Raw genomic sequence first — 24,310 nt, 5'->3', positions numbered from 1 at the left:
AAACCGAGGTCATGTGATGGAGGATCTCGAGACCTTGCTGAGTAATTGAGATGATTTTTTAGAATCTGAAGGGGCTTTTGAGAAGATTTTGAGCAGAGAAATGACCTCATCAGATGTACTTTGTCTATTTCCACTAACAGAGTAACTCTCAAATCAACAAGTCTAGCCCTGACTTGTCTTTCAGGATTCAAATGTGTCTTCAGAATGCCAGCTGGGAATCTCTACATGGTTGTCCTGCTGGCACTTCCAAATGGGCTTGTTAGATCTCTAGATTCCCTGACAGATCTAACAGTCTGTGATTCTAGCAAAAGTGGTAGGTCTGAAAAACTGACATTTCCCTTGGGGAGGCTGAAAATAAGACAGAGCAAAAAGAGCAATGTCTTTCAAATGGGAAAAAAAACTATTTTAGTCATTTTTCTCTAATAGTCCTTAACAACACAACATAACTGAGTGTGTGTAGGAATGTACACATGTGCATATCCGGTGGGGGTACTGAGGAATATTCCGAACACTCTCCAAGGATACATGCTCTCAACAAGCCAGAATGGCTTTCTTGCCACTCAGAGCATCTACCTTGCACCTGTAGAGACTAGCTCTAGAAACAGCAATTAGGGAGTAAGAACCCTGAATTGCTAAACATTTTAAGCATTCTACACCCCTGGACCAAAAACAACTCATGATCACCTATGTAACCAATTCACTCTATTCTTAACAAGCAAGTAGCCCCTGAATTCTTATGAGGCTGTAGAATAGGAGTTTTCCCTAAAGACAGGTGAAGAACCTCCAAGATACCCTTTAACAGTCAACCTGGTCCCTACTGCCCCCTAGTGGGCGCTCCAGCTTTCATGGTGGGCAGTAGCAGAGCAACCAAAGTATTCAATATAAATAAAAAGATAGATTTAACTATAGTAAGTTGTTTTACAAAGATTTATTCTGGCAAACAGCGAAAATCTGACATAAACTACTTGGTAAGTAATTATTATTATATGCTTTAACTTGCTGTAACTCTGCTTTATAAATTTTATAAAGTAAAGTTACTTCCCTACTTTATAAATCACCATTACTGTGGAACTGGTGGGTGGTTAGAAAATTTTACTACTAACAGAGATACAAAAGTGGGCGGTAGGTATAAAAAGGTTGACTACCCCTGCTTTAACAGAATTACGTAAGTGTGTTTTCCTGTTAAACTTCCCTCCTGCTTCTTCAAAAGAAACCATGTTGTTAAAAACCTTGAGCAGAGAGAATAGCAGTGTTTTGAATAGGTGTAGTTCATCAAGTAGAGAAACTTATGTTCTTTTTCCTGGACACAGCTTCTGAAAGCAAAATTAAGAGTGTAGGTGGGTTACCAAGCCACTCAGGGTATTTATAAAAGATACACCCCTTTTATAAGTCTAATCCCTTTGACCCACATCCAACATTCATCTTGACTGGGACTGAAACCATTGCTATCCACTATTCAGCTTTGACTAGAGGATCTGGTCAAAATGTCCCTCATTGAGGAAATGTCCCTTTATGTCTCTGTAAGTGCTGAGCCATAGCAGCACTGTTTAACCGCACTCTAAGCTCCCACATCTATTAAACTTCCACTTGTGCTCGGCAGAGTACCTTGATCATAAACTGATTTCTCATCGAGAGCAACTTGGCCCGGACTTTTATGTGTAAGGGTGAGGCTGCTTTGGGCACTCCAGATGATACAATATTAACTCATATTAAATCATTAAAACCACAGAGGGCAAAATGGTCTCACCTTCAGGAACTAACTGCAGATATACCATGACTTATAGATAGATCACTTCAGACATATTCAGATTCCATGTTCTCTCAGGCCATTTACTAGTGCTTTCTGGCAAATTGACAGTGTCCAGACACACAGTAAAGAAAACTACGGCTTGGGTCTGATAAGATACCTTCCTGGCTTACATTATAGTAGCCAAGCATACATTCTAAATAGTGTATGACTCAAAGGCTATTTTGATGAACTTATTAAAAATCATAGTAAATCTGTAACAAAATCCCCAACACTCCAATGTTTTCCTTATAGATAAAGACTACAAGCCCCAAACTCTCTCAGGCATCTTTTCCGCCTCTTCTTGTTCAGCAAACTCTCTGGATCCCAAGTGAGAGTCAGATACCCTTCTGATGATTCCAAGACATCTAGATATTTCCTTCCAGTACTACTTATCCCATCCTACTTGTACTCAAATCTACCAGTTACTTCTTACCCACCATACTGTAATAACTATAAAGCAGACCATGCGGCAGCAAACATTCCCCTTTTGTCCACATTAGTGTCTGCACCCACCTAGCACATAATGGAGCTTCAAAAAATATTAATTGACTGACTGGAAATAAAACCCACGGTTCTGAATAACTGCCATTCACTCATCCCAACCCCAATAGGCACAACTGTCCCTTACTCCATTTGGTACCAACCATAGCCCTCAAGGGCCCACAACCACAGTTCTGCTGGTGGCTGTCCTAACTCAGAGGGTATCATGGCCCCAAAGAGACAGTGAGCTTTCCCTGCTTGAAGTCATCAGGAGCTAAAAGCTTTCATAGTTTCCTCCTTTGAGAAAGCAAGGAAACTCAAAAGATCTTAAAACAGAGAAAGCTTTAAAAGGGGGTGTGGGCAAAACCTAAAGCGCCGAGGGCTGGGAACAATGATCCCTGAGCACATGAACCATTTTCCTGGGGAAAAGGCAGCAGCAGGTCAAAATTTTCATGGAGTTTTAGGCTACTGCCCTTTAAATAAGAAGGTAAGTTTTATGACATTAATGCTTGCACAATAAATTATAAATAGATTAGGGTACAATTATGCCATGACACACAGTAATTTAATTTAAGTGAAGTTAAAAAATAATTTGGGGAGAAAATGGTCCAATCCACAGGAGAATAATCTATTCATGGTAAAACAAGCAAATCATGGAGAAGATGATCCCCAGACCTACTAAGCTCAGCACTGAACCAGGATTTGTGGGGAATGTGGAAGAAGCCTTTGCTCCAGGTCAGAGTTCCCCCTTCCCAACAGTCTCTAAGCCCCACCCCACAGGTACTACTGTCACACTTCCAAAATGCAAATACGACTCATGTCTACAGCTGCCACCACTGTGACCACAGTCCAAGCAAGACAAACAAGCCCCTGTTCACTGCCAGATCTGATATCCTCTCTTGTCTCTCTGCTCACAACTCCCCATATCATAAACTGGGACTCAACCATACTCTCCTATTCACACTTCCCTGGGTTTAAGATTCCTTGACTCCACTGACTCCTTCAAACCCATGACTCTTTTTTTCTTTCTTTCTTTCTCTTTCTCTTTCTTTCTCTCTCTCTCTCTCTTCCTCCCTCCCTTCTTTCCCTCTACCTCTCTCTCCCTCTCTTTCTTCCTGTTTTTCTTTTTCTTTCTCTTTTCTTAATTTTCCCCCATGACTTTGAAAATGCTGTCTTTGTACAGAAACACTTCCCTAGAACATTTTGCGTTCTTATTCTTCATAACTCATCTCTATGAGACGCCTTTCCTATAAACACGTCTTCCTCCCCAGTTCTGATCTAACACTCTTTATGAGTTTCCCCAGCCCCCTCTGTTATTGGAGTCATGGCACTCAACACATAGAATTCTTCTTTCCCACCTTCCTCCCTTCCTCTGGTTCATCTAATAGCACACTGAGCAAGTGCTCTCTATAAGGCTGAATGCTGTGTGTATTAAATCTCTAATAAATCCACACAAAGCCTCTGAATTGCTGGCATGACTTACAAATATAAAACTAATTTCAGAAAGGTTCAATAACTTGGCCAAGTTCACATGGCCAGCAAGTGGCAGAACTAGATGCTTCTCTGAGCCCAGTAGTGCCTACAATTTGAAAACCACATACAGAGTTTTGATATAAGATCAGATGGTGTAAGCCAGAGAGGTATGTGTGTCCAGAATCAACTGGGTGGGCACACCGAAGCAGATTGTTTGCTTCCTAGAGCTTTCTCCTTCCTGTGATTCACAGATAGGACTATGTAGTGAGTCCCAAACACTAGCCATCCGTTTCTCCCAGTTTTGGAGTCAGCCTAAATTCCTTTTGTTTTTAACCACAACTGTACCAACTCTGTATGTTATATGTTTCCAACAATCATCAAAGCTTCAATTGTTACTGTCTTTTGTTTTGTTTTCTAGTTCTGCTAAGGCAAGGGACAGCCTTTCCTAGGATTTATTACTAGAGTGATGTCAGGTTCCAGGTTAGTACACAAAATACCTCTCTGGTTGCTTTGTAAGAGATCAAAACATTTTTTATGGCAACAACAAAAAGAATCAACATGTAAACATGTTTCAATAGGCATTCTTTTTCCTTTCAGTGATTTCTCAATATTTGGCACTCTTCATTAGTCTGTTTTGCTTACAAATAGTAAAATATTTCAGTATTTCTTCTAAGCCTTTTTTGAGACTCCCTTATCATATTTGCTGACAAGTAGTATTTTATGCCATTCTTTTAGTAATAATATTTGGGGGGGAAATGTCCTAGAAATAATTATCATAAGCCTTGATTTGGGGGACAGTAAGGAAAAACAAGATGTATTTTACCTCTTTCTTTCCATCCCTTTCTCCCGCTTGTCTTCCTTTCCTCCTTTAGCAAAAGCCTTTATTTAATCCTCACGGTGCAATATATTCCTATAGCTTCTTAGTGTTTACACTTGATTGGCAAAAGGAAAACAGCATAAAATTACAAGGTGATTGCTGCCTTCTTCCTTTACAGCATGGACTTCACATTCACACACTCTGTCACTGCTCCTGGGGAAACAGTCCACTAGTCATCACTGAAGGAGAGCTGGTGGGTACTTGACCTGTCTGCACATGACTCTGCCACAGCCAGCATTTCCAGAAAGCTTTTTGCTCTGTATAAAGCCCTGTAAAAGCAAACGGACATCAAACACGCACGACCCCAAAGGCAGCCTCACTATAAAAGAGGGAACATAAAAACTATTCCATTAAAGTTTAAAACTGCACAGGGCTCTCCACCATCATCACTGTTATTTAACAGTGTTCTGATGGATTAGCCGATTTAATTATATAAGAGAAAGAAATAAGGGGTGTAAAAATTGTAAGAAACAAAGTAACAAAATTATTATTTGCATATGATCTGACTGCAAATCTGAGCAAGTCAGTTCAACAATTGTTGCAATCAGAGAATTCTATAAGGTGAGTTTTAATAAAAGTAATAGGCAACAAATCAACAGACTTCCTAAAGGACAATTAGTAAAAAGACAAACAAAAGAGCAACAAAAATATAAAATACCTAAAGATAAATTTAATGAGAAATATACAAGATCTAGAAAAAGAAATATTTTTAGTAAGCAGGTACGAACAACTAGAAAGTTCTACGTTGTCTTATCCTTAAACAGGAAGTCACTGTTGAGAAAGAGAAGCATTCTTCCCAAATTAACCTATAAACCTGGGACAGTATCCAAAAACACCATCATAAAGTTAATTTTGAAGTTCATATGAAAAAATAAATAGGAAAAAAATAGCCATAAAATGATACAAAAAGAAGGAAAGACTATCATGTATGATATCCCAAGTATTATAAAGCTCTAGAAATTAAATCAATATGAAATATGAATAGAAAGTAAGATAAACAGAAAAGAAACAAACCCCAATACAAACTGAATTCAGTGTGTGATAAAGTTGACACTTGATTTTAGTGGAAGAAAGGGGGAATTTCCGTAACAGGATGGCAACCTGGAAAAAATTAGGTTAGATCTCTAGTTCACATTTCACACTAAAATAAATTACAGAGTGACCAAATATTTAAGTCTAAAAAATGAAAACAAATATACTAAGAAGAACCTTGAAAACATGATGCTAAGTGGAAGAAGCCAATCACATCACACATTGTATGTATGATTCCACTTATGTGCAATGTCCAGACTAGGCAAATCCATAGAGAAAGAAAGCAGATTAGTGATTACCATGGGCTGAGGGGTGGAGGGAATGGAGAGTGTCTGTTATGGGTATAGAGTTTCTTTTCGGGGTGATGAAAATATTCTGAAATTAGATGGTTGCACAACTCTGTAAAGTAAAATACAAAAACCACTAAATTGTATACACTAAGAGGGTGAATCCTGTGGCATGTGAATTACATCTCAATAATGCTATGATTTAAAAAGTACTAAGCAAAAATATGAAACAACTTTTCAAATATTTGAGTGAAGACATAAGCATGTCAAAAAGTTAAAAGCCAAAAAAAGTCTGATGAATAAGACTACATGATTTTAAAAACAAATCCTGCATGAAGGAAACATAAAAAGTTAAAAAATAAATAAACAATTAAGAAAAATACAAGACAAAAGGACTAATTTTCTTTACCTATTAGGTGCTCCTAAATTCAATTCACTAGAAGGACTAAAAAGTTAGTAAAAGGGGGGGGGGGGCGGAGGGGAATTGGATGAGTATACACTGCTCAGAAATGAAAAGAGAAATGGCTTTTATTATGTGAAAAGATAATCATCATTACAATAAACAAAACTCAAATTAATAAAGCTACTAACAGATAGTAGCTTTCACCTCTAAGGCTGGCCAATATCATGGAGTTTAATAACTATCTGTAGAATAAAGGCACTCACAGTGCTCGTGGGAGCATACATCAATACAAATGCCAAATGCCAAACGGAGAGTGATTTGGCAAGTTTTTCCAAAATTAAAGTTGCGCATTCCTTTTGATCCAACAATTCCACTTTAGTAATTTCTCCTCCAGAGATCCTTACTGACATATAAAATGCTATTTATAAAAAAAATTCACTGAAGCATTGTTCATAGAAGTAAAGGACTGGAAACAACCAAAAGTCCATTACTGTGGCAAAACCATACAATGTAATACTACAGGCAGTCCCCGGGTTACAAATGAGATAGTTTCTGTAGGTTTGTTCTTAAGTTGAATTCATATGTAAGTTGGAACAGGTACATTTATTTACCTATTAAATGCAATTTTAGACAGATGTTATTCTTAATATAGTATTTATTTTACCTTTCTGTGTATATAAATACTTAAACATTTTCAAACCTAGAGAATCTATCTCATTCATAACCTGGGAACTACCTGTCTATAGATTCTAAGAAGAATAAGGCTACTTTACACAAGCCAGGATATATGGTTAAGTGAAAAGTGGCAAAGACAGAACAGTGTGCATGGTGTAAAAGCTAGGTCTAAAAAAATATGCATATTTTTGCTTATAGAGTTGTAAAATTTCCTAAACAGACACACAGGAAAATGGTAATGGAGCTTGCCTCTAGGAGGTACTATGGGAAATAAATAAGATACTTGCTTTCCCTGTATATCTATTGCACCTTTTGTACTTTTAGTGACTTAAAACAAATTAGTTAATTTTTATAGTTAAAAAAATATGGCAGGGACACTAAAATATGAAATGAACAAATGTATAGTCTAATTTTGGATAGTTTTTTGGCAATACTTTTAATACAAGTACATTTAAGAGAAATTAATAATATTGTAAAACACCACAAAAGTGACCACCCAGGGGACTGATTCAACTTGTGTAAAACAGATGCATTCAGCTAAACTTCCTGGACATGGGCCTCTGGTAAGAGTGTCCTTCCCACCACACACCCCTCCGGAGTGAGCAGGACTACCTCTGAGACCAAGTGGATACTTCAGTCTTCGTAATTCTGGAGGTGTGCCAACTAGACAGGTTTGTTTGGATTTATCCTCAGGACACAATGAAAAAGACTAATTTTGCCTATTTTTACTATCCTGAACTGTTATGTCCCCCATTGGTCATCAGTTAAATTTGGAACAAAATAGCTATTAAAATGCTCCGATTACTGTAGTGAATTTATCAGATTTTCCCTTAAGAGATTTTAGTCTAAGCTAGGTGGGGGAGGGGCAGTGAGAAGTCATAAAAATAAAAGCAAGACCTATTTGCACTGCCAGGCTCCTCTCCAACACCCCTTCGAAGGAGTCCTGGGTTATCAGACTGGTCAGCAGAGATGGGTCACCAACAGTGAAGGACCCCAGACACTAATAAAACTTCATTTTAACCCTCACAGAGATTACAGCATGTGTTTGCCACCTCTCCATCAAATGGAACTTTTTAGATTCCCAACAAGACACATACTGTATTTCCCCGGGTATACGACGATCCCATGTACAAGACGCACCTTAATTTAGGGGCTAGAAATTTGAAAACGAAGGTATTACATAAAGTTATTGAATTCAAGTTTTAAGACCCCAAATTTTTCCAAAAACAAAAGGGTGCATCTTATTCATGGGGAGATACGGTATCTTTCATTACAGAAGAGCAAACAAGTCTTTCTTTCTCCCTTTATGACCTTCCTAGCCATTACAACCAACTTTCCACTGTCCACCTGACAGGTGGCTGGAATGCACAGGTAATCCCCAACCTCATTTTAGTAAAAAATTTCAGCCTTCTCTCTTGCAGATGAGAAAATAACACCTTTATATTCCTGTATTCTATGTTCACAAAGACAGAACGGGAATGAGCAATTTGTGTGGACTTGTACAAAATTTAGAGATAACTACCAAAAAAAGAAAATCAAAAGAATTTGATGAAACACTCTACAAAACTCAGACCTCCTACCCAACTAGGCTTCAAAAAAATTCCTCTGAATTCTGACACCTCGGATATCAGGTATGTAATACGTCTGGTACTAGACACCAGACCTATTGTATGTCTGGAAACTGTTGGACAGGCAACACACAGATCTGAAGGGGAAAAGAGAGATGAATGTTCATGTCTCGGGTTCCTCGAGGTTTCCAAAATCAAGTGGAATAAATGCTCCTTGGCTGCAAGTGGCAGAGATGGTAAGTTTTGAGCAGGTTAGAAAAGTTCGCGATAGGTCCCATGGGACATGTGACAGTACGTCTACTAGAGCAGAAGTAACGAGGACCCGTCTCCAAATGAATAGAAAAAATTCACATCAGGGCCAATAAATTGGGCTTGGGGACCTCTGAGCAGCTGCATAAATGGTGAAGATAACCCAGGGCTGGTATCTGGAAAGGTCTGTATGACATTCAACTAAAAGGAGAGCACAATGAAACTTCAAGTCTATGAGACCTGGGCTGGTTACGGAGACAGTGAGCCTCCAGGAGGCTGAAATAGTGACTAAGGAGTCTGGATGGGGTCAGGGCTCATGGGAAGGTGACAATGGAGTTCAGGGGAAGAAAGAAAAAGCAGGGGGGGCATGTGACCAGAAAGGGGAATAGAAAAAATTTTAAGATATAGAAATGTCCAAAGGATGTTGTTCCAGCTGTTTTTTTTGTGTGCAACAGATGTGGAGAAGCAATGTCATCTTAAGGTAAGGAGACCGAGCAGCCAGAGGGCAGGGAGCTAGAGGAGTAGTGTTGGACTGAACAGTGGCCAGCACCAGGCTCGATGACGCCACCTCACTCAAACACAGACGGAACTGTTTCATAATCAATTTGTTGAAGGGACAAAAATGTCTGCTCCAGGTTCAAGGGCATATGAAGAATCTTTAAACCATGGTCCTTACTTTTCACAATCAAATCAGAGTGAGCTCATGAATAAAAAGGGCTGAGAAGTGAACAGGTGCATGACCCAGCTTAATACTATTATGTGGGAGGGAACAGAGCACTGTGATTAAAAGCACAGCAGCTGTGGGTCCACAGCCCCGCTCCTCCAGCTTCCCAGATGAGTGACTCCTGGCGCGGTGGAGCCTCTCGGAACCTCAGCCACCGCATCCACAAAGTGGGGGTTACCAGAGAACCGCTGCACCCCACAGCTGTGAGCTGAGAGGGGAGCCTGCTAGTTAGTGATTAGTGAAGGTTACTCCATGTTGTTACTTGCTACAGCTACATCCTCCAGGGAAATTACTTTTAGGAGAGAGGAAAGACAGTAGTGAAGCAAATAAATGTATGAAAAAGAAAAACCATTTACTATCTTTAACTGCTTAAACAGTAAGCTACACCGGCCCTGGCCAGTTGGCTCAGAGGTAGAGCTTTGGCCCAGCACACAGGAGAAGCAACCATCTGCTTCTCTACCCCCCTTTCCTCTCTCTCTCTCTCTCTCTCTCTCTCTCTCTCTCTTTCTCACACTCTCTCTCTCTTCCCTTCCCCTTCCGCAGTCATGGCTCAAATGGTAGAACAATCTGACACCAGGCACTGAGGATGGCTCCATGGCCTCACCTCAGGCACTAAAATGGCTCCATTTGAAGCAATGGAACAGTGGCCCCGGACAGGCAGAGCATCACCCCCTAGTGGGCTTGCCTGGTGAATCCTGGTCGAGGATGCATGCGGGAGTCTGTCTCTGCCTCCCTGCTCCTCACTTAATTAAAAAAAAAAGTAAGCTACACAGAGAAATACAAACATGTCCATACCCAGTTTGTACAGGAATGTTCAAAGCAGCACTATTCATGATAGCTAAAAAAGGAGAAACAACTAAAATGTCTATCAACTCACAAATGCATAAACAAAATGTGGTGTGTCCAGACAATGGAATATAGATGGGACACAACATAGAAGACATGCTACAATGTGGATGAACCCCAGAAAAACAATGCTAAGCTAAAGAAACCCATCACAAAAGTCCACACATTGTATGCTTCCATCCATACGAAATGTCCAGAATAGTCAAATCTATATATATACAGAAAAAACAGATTAACGGTTGCCAACAACTGAGGGTGAAACGTTGGGAGAAAATGGGAAGCCACTGCTGTGGGTATAGGGTTTCTTTCTGGGGTGGTAAAAATGTTCTAAAATTTACTGTGGTAATATATTACCACAACTCTGTAAATATAAAAAGCATTGATTGTATATCTTTTAAAAAAATCTGCATGGTTCTTAACATGTCCTTCCTCCCATCTCCTGAATAAAGACTATTTATCCTCTCAGGACGAGAGGTCTTGATGGGCAGAGCATACGGAAGGTAGAATTCCAGCACAGTTAGTTCTTCACTTATGAATATCAAACAGTATCAATCCTCTTCCTCTGGAGTCGTCCTCAGCTGGGTGTCCGGGAGGTTATGGCTCTTCTCTATTCTAGCCACTTCCTTCTATCTTAGCTTCCGCATTGTCTCCTCTGCACACAGTGGTTAAAAAGCAATCTCTGCTTGATCTTCACAGGCAAAAGTTTTCAAGTGGACTGGACTTTCCGGCCCAGTTTAAAGCTTCTGAAAAGGACTGCAGGGGTGCCTGGGAGCACTGCTTTTTGGCTTCTTGACACCATGAGGACAGGCTCCCTTTTAAAAGCAATACTTCCTCCTAAGTTCTTCCATTTAATGGGCAACAGCATTTTCTTTAGGGAACAAATTGCCAGGAGGAACGAATGAAAAATAAACATCCCCTGTGGCCTACTCGACGTTTGATTATCTGACACACATGCCAATAATTGCTTTAAAAGTAATCTTGCCCTGGCCGGTTGGCTCAGTGGTAGAGCACTGGCCTGGCATGCCGGAGTCCTGGGTTCAATTTCCGGCCAGGGCACACAGGAGAAGCGCCCATCTGCTTCTCCACCCCTCCCCCTCTCCTTTCTCTCTATCTCTCTCTTCCCCTCTCACAGTCAAGGCTCCACTGGAGCAAAGTTGGCCCGGGCGCTGAGGATGGCTCTGTGGCCTCTGCCTCAGGCACTAGGATGGCTCTGGATGCAGCAGAGCAACACCCCAGATGGGCAGAGCATCGCCCCCTGGTAAGCATGCCAGGTGGATCCCGGTCGGGCGCATACAGGAGTCTGACTGCCTACCTGTTTCCAACTACAGAAAAATACAAAAAAAAAAAGTAATCTCATAATATTATTGGTCCCAGGAAATCAACCATTTTTATAAAAATCACCAGTGTTTTTAAGGGAATACTAAAGTTAAAAATCAGAATGTCAATTTATTCATTTGCAAAGACAATAATAATTACATAATACTTATTATTATTACAATTATTATTTCCATATGACTCTAAAGAGCTCTGGGTAAAGCTGCCTTTACTATTTGAACAATCTAGGACTCAAATATAAAAGAATTTTTCAAAGATTTTCCATGTAAACTGCTTTAATTCATAGGGTTAATAAAGTCTCTTCAAGTGTTAAAGTCTCTTCACATGTTTCAGCTCAAATGTTCAGCCCAGAAGACACAAAACAAATGATAAAGCATCATGTTTTATAACAGGTTACTCTAGTCAATGGTATGTCAGCTATAAAACATACACTTGTACTGAGGCAAGCACATTCAAGACAGTAAAGCAGCCCACTGGGCCCAATTTCCATGAAGAGGTGCCAACCCCATTTGCTGCGTATAATCTACAAATGAATCTAAGCACTATCAGAGCTGAAAACTGCATGACTCTAGCTGGCATGGGTCTAGAAAGAAAGAAAAAGGATTTTTCATAACACTGGAAGGTAAGAGTATATGATACAAGATTTAAGTTGAATAACAAGAATAAAGCTTTTATGGATATCCAGATATCTAGAAATCTGTAAACCTGAGTCAGTCATAGAACACAAATCTACTGAACAATGACTTATAGTCTGCATGCAGCTTCCATGTTTTTGCGTCCAGAGATAAGGCTCTATTCTGCTTTTGCCTGGGTAAGGTTGAAAAATTCAGAGGTGGCTCCAAGAGCCCCCACTTGAGTAATGATTCAGTGTTTTAGAACTCTGGATTTGCCCTGGTCAGTTGGCTCAGAAGTAGAGTCAACCCGGCGTGTGGATGTCCCAGGTTAGATTCCTGGGCAGGGCACAGAGGAGAAGCACCTATCTGCTTCTCTACCCCTCCCTGTCTTGCTTCTCTCTCTCTCTCTCTTTCTCTTTCTTCCCCTCCTGCAGCCATGGCTCTATTGGAGCGAGCTGGACCACGGATGGCTCCATTGCCTCTGCCTTAGGTGCTAATAAGAGCTCAGTTGCTGAGCAACAAAGCAACACCCCAGATGGGCAGAGCACCGTCCCCTAGTGGGGTGGGAGTCTGTCTCTTTGCCTCCCCTCCTCTCACTGAATAAAAACAAAAAAAGAAAAAGAAAAAAAGAACTCTGGGTTCCCCTTAAATATTCTCTTGTAGTACTGGAATAAGTTCTAGCTACTCTTATGACATTTTAAGCAATGTACTTATTAAAAATATATAAATTGGACCAGGCGGTGGCACAGTGGATAGAGCTTCGGACTGGGATGCAGAGGACCCAGGTTCGAGACCCCGAGGTCGCCAGCTTGAGCATGGGCTCATCTGGTTTGAGCAAAGCTTACCAGCTTAGACCCAAGGTCAAGGGCTCGAGCAAGGGTCACTCACTCTGCTGCAGCCCTCCGGTCAAGGCACATATGAGAAAGCAATCAATAAACAACTAAGGCGTTGCAATGAAAAATATATAGTGTCTTTCATATGCTTTGACAGTGAACACTCAGTAAGAATCTGAGAGTATTTTAATAATAATGCCTTAGTTTTCTATAGTCCTCTACAGTTCACCAAGTGTTTTCTTTCACACTCAGATAGGCTTCTTTGTATTAAACCACAGTTCCGCAGTTCAATTTCTGTAAAACTCTTTCAAAGGTATTAGTTAATTAATGAGTATTTCACAAAAAGGCGATCTGGAATCAATGAAAACAATCTGGGGAAAGCGATTACAGCCAGGGATGGCAGAAAGATTATGAAGTCACGATTCTTAATATTTTTAGGTAAAAGAAACCACCAAGAGAAGAACATAAAATTAAAACTAAGTACTTCTTGCATAGGCTGCAGTACCGCTTTAACAGAAGGGAAAGATAATTAAGTATGATTATTATTCACTTAATTTTAAATACACTAGCATCAAAATCTGAGCCTGCAATTATAAATGAGAATAGTTGAACCAAATCAGTTTTCTACCATTGCAGGGTACATGTGCAAGGGGAACAAAGTATTCCTTTTCATATGGAAGCACATCACTCTGACAATTTAACTATGACAAGCCTGCATAGTCCTAAGCATTCTATTTCTACCTCCTAAAGGAACATTTGTGATCATATTCTGTCAGCTGCTCTGCTAACAGCTGAAATTTTTACTTGTATATGGATAGTTAGCTCCCAAAGAGGGAGAGTCTCTAAGACCAGGGTTTCACCATTTTGCTTTAAAAATATGATGCCAGCAAGAACAGTTCTGCACACATTATATATACATACAGATTTAAAATAAACAAGGTATGTAATCTGTAAATTGGCTCCATGGAGCAAATAACGGATTTATCAGATATTTGTAAAAACAAATATAAACTCCATGAATTATATCTGTATCAACAAAGTATAAAATGCTGAGAACTTTTATGTTAACAAGGCATTTTGCTGCAATGTGTTGGACCACACACACAAAAGAGAATGATAAACCTCAGAGTTTTAACCTTTACAAACCAACACAATAATTATTACATGGCAAGATATCTGATAATCAGGGTAATATGAGAAAAGAATTATTTCCCCCCACTTCCTTTAAATAGTTCTGTTTTCCTACAATTTATAGACTGCCTGCTCAAAGGATTTTCATAGTCATGAATCCTACTAAAGATAAATTGGGAGATAAAATAAAATCACTTTTCTTATGCACAAGAATATTTGAGGCACCTCCAAAGGAAATGTTTCTCCAAACGTAAAGAGAGCATTAAAATTTAAGAGCGAGGCTATCATCAAAATGAAGGCAGAGAAAACTAAACATAAGTTAACTTGACAAGCCCATACTGATAAAGCACAGATAAATGTTATCTCTGGGTGACATACCCAGGACAAGCAGTACTCAGTTTACAAATGAGCTCTGTACAGACAGTTCATTCTAAGTCAGTTGTTTAGAACTCCAAACTCATTTTCTCAGAGAAACAATGTTATAAATAGTGCTTGGTTTTGTAGCAACCCAAACAAGAGCTAATAGTAGACATAATGTAGACAAATTCTAGTGCTGGCAGCTCTTAAACAAGTTATCTGTGTTGAGCAGGCAACAATAGATGCAGAAATCAGGAGGTAGGGGGAGAAGAATGTTTCTTCTTCCTTACCTGCAACTTCCAAAGTTTGTCTGGCATCTGCCTACCTCTCTTTATATGCTTCCCCCATCCTACCCCTGTCTAAATGTTGCCTCCCAGCTAATACAACACAGCAACAAAATAAGTTTATATAACTAACACTTGACTCTCTCCCCAGCTTCAATGTTCCCTCTTGTGCCAAGTTGTCTGACAATCAAAAGCTAATAAATAATTCAGTTCAGTAAACACTTGTTTTAAGGTAGATCCAGTTTTAGGAGAGTGGTATGGGGATACAACCAAGTTTTGAGTATAGAACACAGATGCTAAAATTTCTGGAAAGACTAGGTTAGTTTCAGGAATTTAGTAATGTTAATGAAAACAGGATCCAGCACCTAGGATATACAGTTGGAAGAACTAAGGTAGAAGCAGTGTCCTGACCAACTGGCATATATAAAGCCCAGGGGGATGGGCATCTCCCAGGGGCAGTATTCACAATGTAAGTTGCTTTTCATGCAGAGCTACACATAACTGCTTGCTCTTCTTCCTACTGAAGCTAAAGTCAGTTCACTTTGAGATGGTTGAAGGATGAAGAGTCCTGACACACTGACTCAGTGGGGCCCTGATTTTCTAGGGGTGAGGTGTGGTGTCCTGCAATAACTGAGTACCCATTCAGGTGCACACAGAGTGTAAAAGCTGACATTAGGCTCACGAAGATAGCCAGTTGTGAGAGGGGCTGGTGAGTGTTCTACAAACCAGCTTCCCTCATTTGTGACAAACAGGTTGATGTTTCCCAGCTTTACCTACAGTAGGTACGCCCACATGACTCAGTTCAGGCAAAAGGAACATGAAAGAGGATGAGGTATGCCACTTCCATGAACAAATCCCCACCACAACCACTCCCTCTCTTCCCTCCAACTGCTGGTCAAATTGCTGCGGAAGACCCTTAAGGTCTCCCAGTGACCCTAGAGAATGGCTGAGCCATGAAACGAAAGGACACTCAGGCTGGGTGTCACCACCATGTGGATACCTCCACCCCCACTGAAGAACACCCAAAGTTAACTATAACACGAGTGAAAAAGCAACGTCTATTGCAGTCCACCCGAGAGCTGGGGCTGTTTCTTACTACAACATTCTTGCCCTCTGCACCAACACTCCCTTGCTCATTTTCAGGGAAAGGCCCCTAATATTCACCTATTCTGATTAATCCACAAGCTTGGTTTGTCTTCAAACCAAATGGCCCATACCACTGTGATTTTATACTGTTCTAGTTTTTCCAATTTTTCCCCCCTTCCATCATTGTGGTCAGTATTTAACACTAGAGAGCCCTCTTATTCCTTTTAATGTATTTGAGGAGCTGGGTATGTAAAGTTGTAAAATCATTAACTTTACTTTGAGTGCTATTCTAAGCCAACAGGGCTCTGGGTATCTTGGGACATCATCTATGAGTCAAGTGTAAGATCTTTTGTTGCTCATTTTTCTCCTTCCTGAGAAGGCTTTTTCCTATTATTTCCAGATTGTGTTGACTAGGTTAAGTGTCACAGGAGTATGTGTTCTGGATAAGAAAATTAGGATCATATCATTTTTATGCCATCACTTGAATTTTGTTAAAAGCAGCTTGCTCACTTCCTTCTCTCACTCATTCTATTTACTTTTCATGGAAAAGAGGAGAAGAGTAACTAAACAAGGCAAGATGAGAGTGAAGAAGGGAACTGGTAACCACTCCCCACCTCTTGCTCTATAAATATCTCCCTTATTTCATTATTGAGTTGCAGGGTACAAGAAAAACTCTATAAAATGAATATATAACTTTAAACAGATTTTGATGAATCTAATCCTAAAAGTTGGCTTTCTATCCTTGTTCCTTCCACAGCAGTTTTCTGGCATTTTCCATCCTCATCTCATTGTTGCATCTTTGATAGGTCCACTAGGTTAAATAAATGATCATGCACTTCCTACATGACTTCATAAGAAATTTAAAAATTAACCTGTTTGACACACATGTACCATCTCTTTGACAAATCATAGCCTGATGGGCTTCCCAATCCTGATGGTGCTCTGCTGAGGGTCACAGAGCAGGGATGCTAGCCTGCTTTCACCTTCCAACTCTCTTGAGAATAAGTTCAGTGGTTCCTTCAGTTTGGCACGTGACTTCTACTTGCGCCACCAGGAGAAAACAAGGCACGCATTTTAGTAATTGCTTTATTCTCAAGAGCATTAGGCATTCTGATAAGGAAGAAAAACTGACTGGCATATATGGGGCTATAGAAAGAACTGCTGGGCAAAGTATTTTATATGGAATGAACCACTGACTACAATTATAATTTTGAAATATGTTCCCTATGAAAAAAACACTGAAGTCAATATATTAGTTATAAAGGGCATAAAAAGTTTCTTTATCCAAAGCCCTGGCCGGGTGGCTCAGTAGTAGAGCATTGGCCTGGCGTGCAGAAGTCCCGGGTTCGATTCCGGGACTGGAAAAACTAGAACAGTATAAAATCACAGTGGTATGGGCCATTTGGTTTGAAGACAAACCAAGCTTGTGGATTAATCAGAATAGGTGAATATTAGGCACACAGGAGAGGCGCTCATCTGCTTCTCCACTCCTCCCTCTCTCCTTCCTCTCTGTCTCTCTCTTCCCCTCCCGCAGCCAAGGCTCCATTGAAGCAAAAAGATGGCCCGGGTGCTGGGGATGGCTCCTTGGCCTCTGCCCCAGGCGCTAGAGTGGCTCTGGTCACGACAGAGCGACGCCCCGGATGGGCAGAGCATCACCCCCTGGTAGGCGTGCCGGATGGATCCCGGTCGGGCACATGCGGGAGTCTGTCTGACTGCCTCTCCGTTTACAGCTTCAGAAAAATAAAAAATAAAAATAATAAAAAATAAAAATAAAAAGTTTCTTTATCCAGCCAGTTTATCCATAAAGGGACCTAAGGGTCACTTCATATTCTTCCATTGCCAATGTCCACTCTACAAAAGATGTCATTTTTTTTACATTCTATACAAAACATCTATTCATTATGAAACACACTGTCATTTAAACCACATTTTAAATATACCATAGGAAATTCACATTTCATGGAACATTCTCATCATTAAAAAGATACTTGAGCCAGACCTGTGGTGGCGCAGTGGATAAAGCGTCGACCTGGAAATGCTGAGGTCGCCGGTTCGAAACCCTGGGCTTGCCTGGTCAAGGCACATATGGGAGTTGATGCTTCCAGCTCCTTCCCCTTCTCTCTCTCTGTCTCTCTCTATCCCTCTCTCTCTCCTCCTTAAAAAAATGAATAAATAAAAAATAAAAATAAATTAAAAAAAGATACTTGAATGTTACATTTACATGCTGCAGAAGCTACACTCAATGCTCAATACTGGAATAGAATCAGAGCCACCACAATTTTATGTTTTTGGAATATCAAGGATTTCCATTTACACTTAACCATAAAAGGAGTTAACTTTCTCTTCAGTTGCCTATCATCAATAAAATATTTATTTAGCCTAATCATCGACTGACATCAAAGAAGGGTTACAATCAAAAACAAATGAAACAACCCAATTAAAAAGTAGGCAGAGGAACTGAACAGCCATTTTTCCAAAGAAGACATACAGATGGCCAACTGGCACATGAAAAAATGTTCATCACTAATCATTAGAGAAATGCAAATCAAAACCACAATGAGGTATCACCTCACACCTGTTAGACTGGATATTAACAAAAAGACATGAAACAGGTGCTAGAGAGGATATGGAGAAAAGGGAACCCTCGTGCACAGTTGGTGGGAATGCAGACTGGTACAAGTACTATGGAGAGTACTCAAAGATGAAGAAGTATCATGTGATCCAGCTAGTCCAATTCTAGGTATTTACCCAAAGAATATGAATAGAGTAATTTGAAAAAATATATAAACTCAATGTTCACTGCAGCATTCTTTTTTATTTTTTTTTTTGCAAAAGATAGTATATTTCACACATTTTTCCCAACTATGTAATTCATAGACAGTACCTAACAATGATATACATAAAATCATTGGTGAAAATAAAACCTCACCTATATATTATTTTTTTTATATAAATAAATTTTTATTTTAATGGGGTGACATCAATAAATCAGGGTACATACATTCAAAGAAAACATTTCCAGGTTATCTTGTCATTTAGTTATGTTGCATACCCATCACCCAAAGAGAGATCGTCCTCTGCCACCCTCCATCCAGTTCTCTCTGTACCCCTCCCCCTCCCCTCCCCCTCTCCCTCCTTCCCTCCCCCCACCCCCCATAGCCACCACACTCCTATTCGTGCCTCTCAGTCTCGCTTTTATGTCCCACTAATGTATGGAATCCACTGCAGCATTCTTAACAATAGCCAAGATGTGAAAACAACATAGGTGTCCATTTATTACATCTATACAATGGAATACTACTCAGTCATTAAAAATAATACAATCTTACAATTTGCCACAACATGGATGGAGCTTGAACATATTATGCTAAGTGAAATAGTTAGATGAAGGAAGACAAATACCACACGATTCCCCTCACATATGGAATCTAAAAACAAAACATACAAACAGAATAAAAAACAACCCATGGAAGGAATTGGTGGTTCCCAGATGGAAATAGTGTTGGAGGTTGCAAACTGGGTCAAGGGAGTCAACTATATGGTGAAGGATGGTGACTAGACTTTTGCTGGTGATCACTTTGCAGTGTGTACAGACACCCAATCACAATGTTGCATACCTGAAACTGATGTTACCAATTTTACCTCATCTAAAAAGAAAGAAGAGGTAAAAAACTCAATTGTTAAGAAACAAAATTCAAGATAATGACAGTGAGAAATGGAGATCTTCAAAGACCTTTACTATGTAAATCCAACTACTGTCATCAATAACCAAACATGTACGTCCAAGTGAGCACAAGGTGAATACACCCACTCTTTTGCCTCTACCCTGATGTTACCCAAGCCCCAAAATAAACTCCATCTCTATGGTCACCATTGCTGTTGAGGAGCTACCAGCTTGTTGGACAGATAAAATGTCACCTTGACCTATATGTGGAAATCTGTGAAATAACTGATAAAAAAAAAGGAACAAAGGCTACAGGAACTCTTTGCTAAATAACAGAGTAAAGGAGCAGCCCAAGATCTGAGAATAATAACATAGCAAAGCCTGTCCAGAAGGGAATTAAGGGTCTGCTCAATGCATACTTATTTTTTCTATTTCTTTTTCTATAAAGTTCATTGTGCTGTTATACATTATAACTTTCTTTTTTTTCTTTTCTGTATTTTTCTGAAGCTGGAAACAGGGAGGCAGTCAGACAGACTCCCACATGCGCCCGACCGGGATCCACCCGGCACGCCCACCAGGGGACAATGCTCTGCCCATCTGGGGCCTCGCTCTGTTGCGACCAGAGCCACTCTAGCGCCTGGGGCAGAGGCCAAGGAGCCATCCCCAGCGCCCGGGCTGTCTTTTGCTCCAATGGAGCCTCAGCTGCGGGAGGGGAAGAGAGAGACAGAGAGGAAGGAGGGGGGGAGGGGTGGAGAAGCAGATGGGCGCCTCTCCTGTGTGCCCTGGCCGGGAATCGAACCCAGGACTTCCGCACGCCAGGCCGATGCTCTACCACTGAGCCAACCGGCCAGGGCCATGCATTATAACTTTCATTTTTGAGATCTTTGGAACCCAGGGGCCTCTAGCTTGACAGAGTTAAAGGGTTATGTGTGGACTTTTGATAAGTACAATGGTGATTTAACAAAGATTTTTTTGGTGAGTAGAGTCCAAACAGTAGGCCTAACATCTTTATCAAGCAGAGATAATTCCAACTTGAAAAATACTCTAACACTGTTTGTAGCTGCTATTAAGAAGAGAACAACTCCTCCTTTCTTTTTATTTGAAGGACAGAGACCACTTAGGTGGATCTGACCTGGTGGTCTACAAATCTCTGCAGTCTAGCTCACACCATTGGCTTTTCTGCTCCATGCTTTATTGTAGGCAAACATTGTGTTTATTCTCTCTTTAATTCTCTTTCTTTACCTAGAATACATAATTCCTCAATGTATATACTTCTCCAACATAGGCACTCACATCTACTGAATACATTGTTTCAATTATGAACACCAGCATCAGTTCTCTTGTAAGCTGGACCCAGGAATCACCTCACTCCTCTCCATGCCCTGCACCCATCAGTCACTAACTCCTATGATTCTACCTCTTCGAAATGCTTTGGGATATGTTGCCTCTTCTTCCTTTTCTGACTTGCTACCCCTCCTACCCCAGACCCCAAATAAACAGGCTCTTATTACTTATTTCTAACTCCTAACTCACCTACCTCCATCTCTCCCAACTCCAGCCACCTTGGATACCCTGTCACCACACCAATTTCACATATATTCATGTCACTGAGTCACTTCCTTGAACAAGTACTTGTAACTCTGTATCACTTGTCACATTACCTTTAACCTCCTCTGTGTGGTGTTAATGGTCCTTTGCTCTCTGTCTTCCACACAATTGTCCAATGTCCTTTCATACTCATCTCCAGCAAAAATGCACACATTACGCAGCCAGCATCTGTAACATATCCCACATGGGCCACCTGCATCCCTTCCTCATGCCTTTGTTGCTGCTGTCCCTGCACCTAGTACAGCTAGCTCCTCATTCTGCCCACCCATCATCTCTCCACCTGCATTCATGATACAAGTCAGATTTTTCTTCTCCTATAAACTATTCCTGACCGCTCCAACCACCAGCCATCTCTCATTCCCCTCAATGCCCACCCGGCCCAGACTTGCCCCCCACCACTACAATTCTTAGTTGTGTACTGTCAAGTGTTGTTCTGTCACAGCTTCTTGTGAGCTGGCATTGCACTTTCAACTAGATTTTCATAGAGATAATTTTAGATTTACAGAGAGTTTTCAAAAATAGTATCGAGTTTCCTTGTACCTTCACCCAGCTTCCCCTTATGTTAACATATTACATGACCAAAGAACAATGATCAGAACTAGAAAAGTAACCTTGGCCAATACTACTAACTAAACTATAAAAGTTATTGGGATTTCAACAAGTTTTCCACTAACGTCCTTTTTTTGCTTCAGGACCCAGTCTAGAATTCCGTGTTGCAGGTAGCGGGCATGTCTCTTTAGTCTATACCCCAATCTGTCCTGTCTTATCTTTAAAGACCTTAGTACTTTTGAAGAGTAGTGGTCTGCTGTTTTATACAATGTTCTTAATTTGGGATTGTCTGATAGTTTCTCTCTCTCTTTTTAAATTGATTTTATTTTTTTAAAAGATTTTATTTATTTATTTGAAAGAGGAGAGAGAGAGAGAGAGGAGAGAGAGACAGAGAGAGAGAGAGAAGGGGGGAGGAGCAGGAAGCATCAATTCCCATATATGCCTTGACTAGGCAAGCCCAAGGTTTTGAACCAGCCACCTCAGCATTCCAGGTCGACGCTTTATCCACTGCGCCACCACAGGTCAGGCTTTAATTAATTTTAGAAAAAGAGAAACAGAGAGAGAGAGAGAGTGAGAGACAAACCACTGATTTGTTGTTCCACTTATTTATGCATTCACTGGTTGACTCTTGTATGTGCCCTGACCAGGGATCAAACCTGCAACCTTGGTGTATGAAGACAACACTCTAACCAACTGAGCTACCCCGTCAGGGCCTGATATTTTCTCTTGATGAGAGTGAGATTATACATTACTGGAAAAGCTACCACCAGAAGTGATTCACAGAAAGGAGCACAAGTCAGTATGTAGTACTGGTGATGCTAACCGTGACCAATCAATTAAGGTTATATCTACCAGGATTCTCCAGTTAGAGTTATATATTTTTCTATTTAATTACAAAATATTTTCATGGAAGATACTTTAAAATTCTACAAGTATCCTGTTCCTGTTTAAAAGTTATGCCCACTAATTCCAGCATTCATCAGTGAGACTTTCCTGTAGTAATTATCACTATGGGTGTTAATGATGCTTTTCTCTTTTTCTCAGGTTTATTTATTAATTAACTGCAAGTCCTCTGTAAGGAAGGTGTCTCTTTTGCCCCATTACTTATTCATTCTTATTTGTATATATACTATGGACTCATGAATATAAATTTTATTCTTTGGGTTATAATTCAATATTTATTTCATTACTCAAGTTATTCTAGTCCTTAGCTAGGTTACATACCACTTCAGAGTAGCTATGGCCATGTCTTATACTTCTTAAACTTTGCCCCTCATGTCAAAGACAATGATATGTACACAGTAGATGTCTGATCAACTGATTCATTCATTCAACAAATTATGTTTAGGGCATTGTCTTAGGTACTACAGCTATAATATTTTTACTAAATATAATTACTAAGACATTTACTGACTTTAAAAATTCCTTTTTTTTCACAAGTAGTTTATAGCCTAGTTAATAGAAACTCATGTTTGCCTACAAGTCCCTGGTAAAAGCATTTGGAGAGTACAGTGATGGCCTAAATGTGAATACAGCAAACTCTACCTGGAGAAAGGGGAGAAGGAGACAGGTAGGTCCCCCTTTTATGGCACCACTCATTCTATAAAAATAAGTAAGTACACGAAATATCTAGAGATAAACACTAGCATTCAGTTGGCTGGTACAAACTGCCTCTGCAGCTTCTAAACTAATCCCTAAAGTAAAATCTCCAGTGTACAGTTTTTAGGAAGATTTAATATAGTAAATATAAACTCCTTATACAGGGTGGAGCAAAAGTAGGTTTACAGTTGCAAATGCACAGACCAGAGTTTATTTTTGTATTATTATTTACTAATTACTGTACTTTTTTCCATACCAGCAACTGCAAGCCTACTTTTGCCCCACTGTGTATAATGGCAATATGCTTTACTAGGAAAACTAGAAACAGCTAAGGTAAAAAAAAAAACAACAAAAAAACAAAACAAAACAAAAAACACTGAGAAGAACTTGTCTTAATCCAGTTTCCACACCCAATTTCATAGTTTTTATTCCTTCACAAGGAATAATGAAGAGCAAATAAGGAGCATCATCCATCAAAGATAGACTCTCTAAGTTTCTTGACTTAATGCAGTCTTCTTGTACTGCTCCTGCTGCATGTTCCAAACAAAGCTGTTCTTTTCTCCAGGTGATAGATCAGCCTTGCAAATATCCTCAGGAATAGCCTACAAACAATCAAGGGTGGAGGGACATTTTCTGACACAAATTATACTCTGCAACATTCCTGACCCAAAGCATTGTGAATCCCTAACAAGCAGAGACACATCTAAGCTATACTGCAAGAACTGCTGACAATAGGGAATTTGCATTTTTAAACACTTATTGACACTTAAACCTGTTAATATTTAACTCCTACCATTGTTCTAACAATGAATAAGCAAACTCTACTGCATACACAATGTTACATCAT

At 40.0% G+C, this 24,310-nt stretch overlaps 1 protein-coding gene across 9 annotated transcripts in view; it reads right to left on the bottom strand.

The window, feature by feature from the left end:
• The window catches only part of ATXN1 (ataxin 1), a 635,797-nt gene that overhangs the window by 263,563 nt on the left and 347,924 nt on the right, over positions 1-24,310 (bottom strand). The window contains exons 5-6 of one of the 9 annotated variants that reach the window (XM_066268325.1): positions 19,661-19,690; positions 18,043-18,198 (exon numbers count right to left, since the gene is read on the bottom strand). The exons of 7 other annotated variants lie outside the window; for them this stretch is intronic. The gene's annotated coding sequence lies outside the window, so the exon portion shown is untranslated. The remainder of the gene's footprint in view (positions 1-18,042; positions 18,199-19,660; positions 19,691-24,310) is intronic. One more of the 9 variants, XM_066268324.1, reaches the window with a different exon arrangement.

Source organism: Saccopteryx bilineata, chromosome 3 (genome assembly GCF_036850765.1).
Source record: "Saccopteryx bilineata isolate mSacBil1 chromosome 3, mSacBil1_pri_phased_curated, whole genome shotgun sequence".
Classification (NCBI taxonomy): Eukaryota; Metazoa; Chordata; class Mammalia; order Chiroptera; family Emballonuridae; genus Saccopteryx; species Saccopteryx bilineata.
Note: the sequence above shows the minus strand (reverse complement) of the source record. Positions and strands in the feature narration are given on the sequence as shown.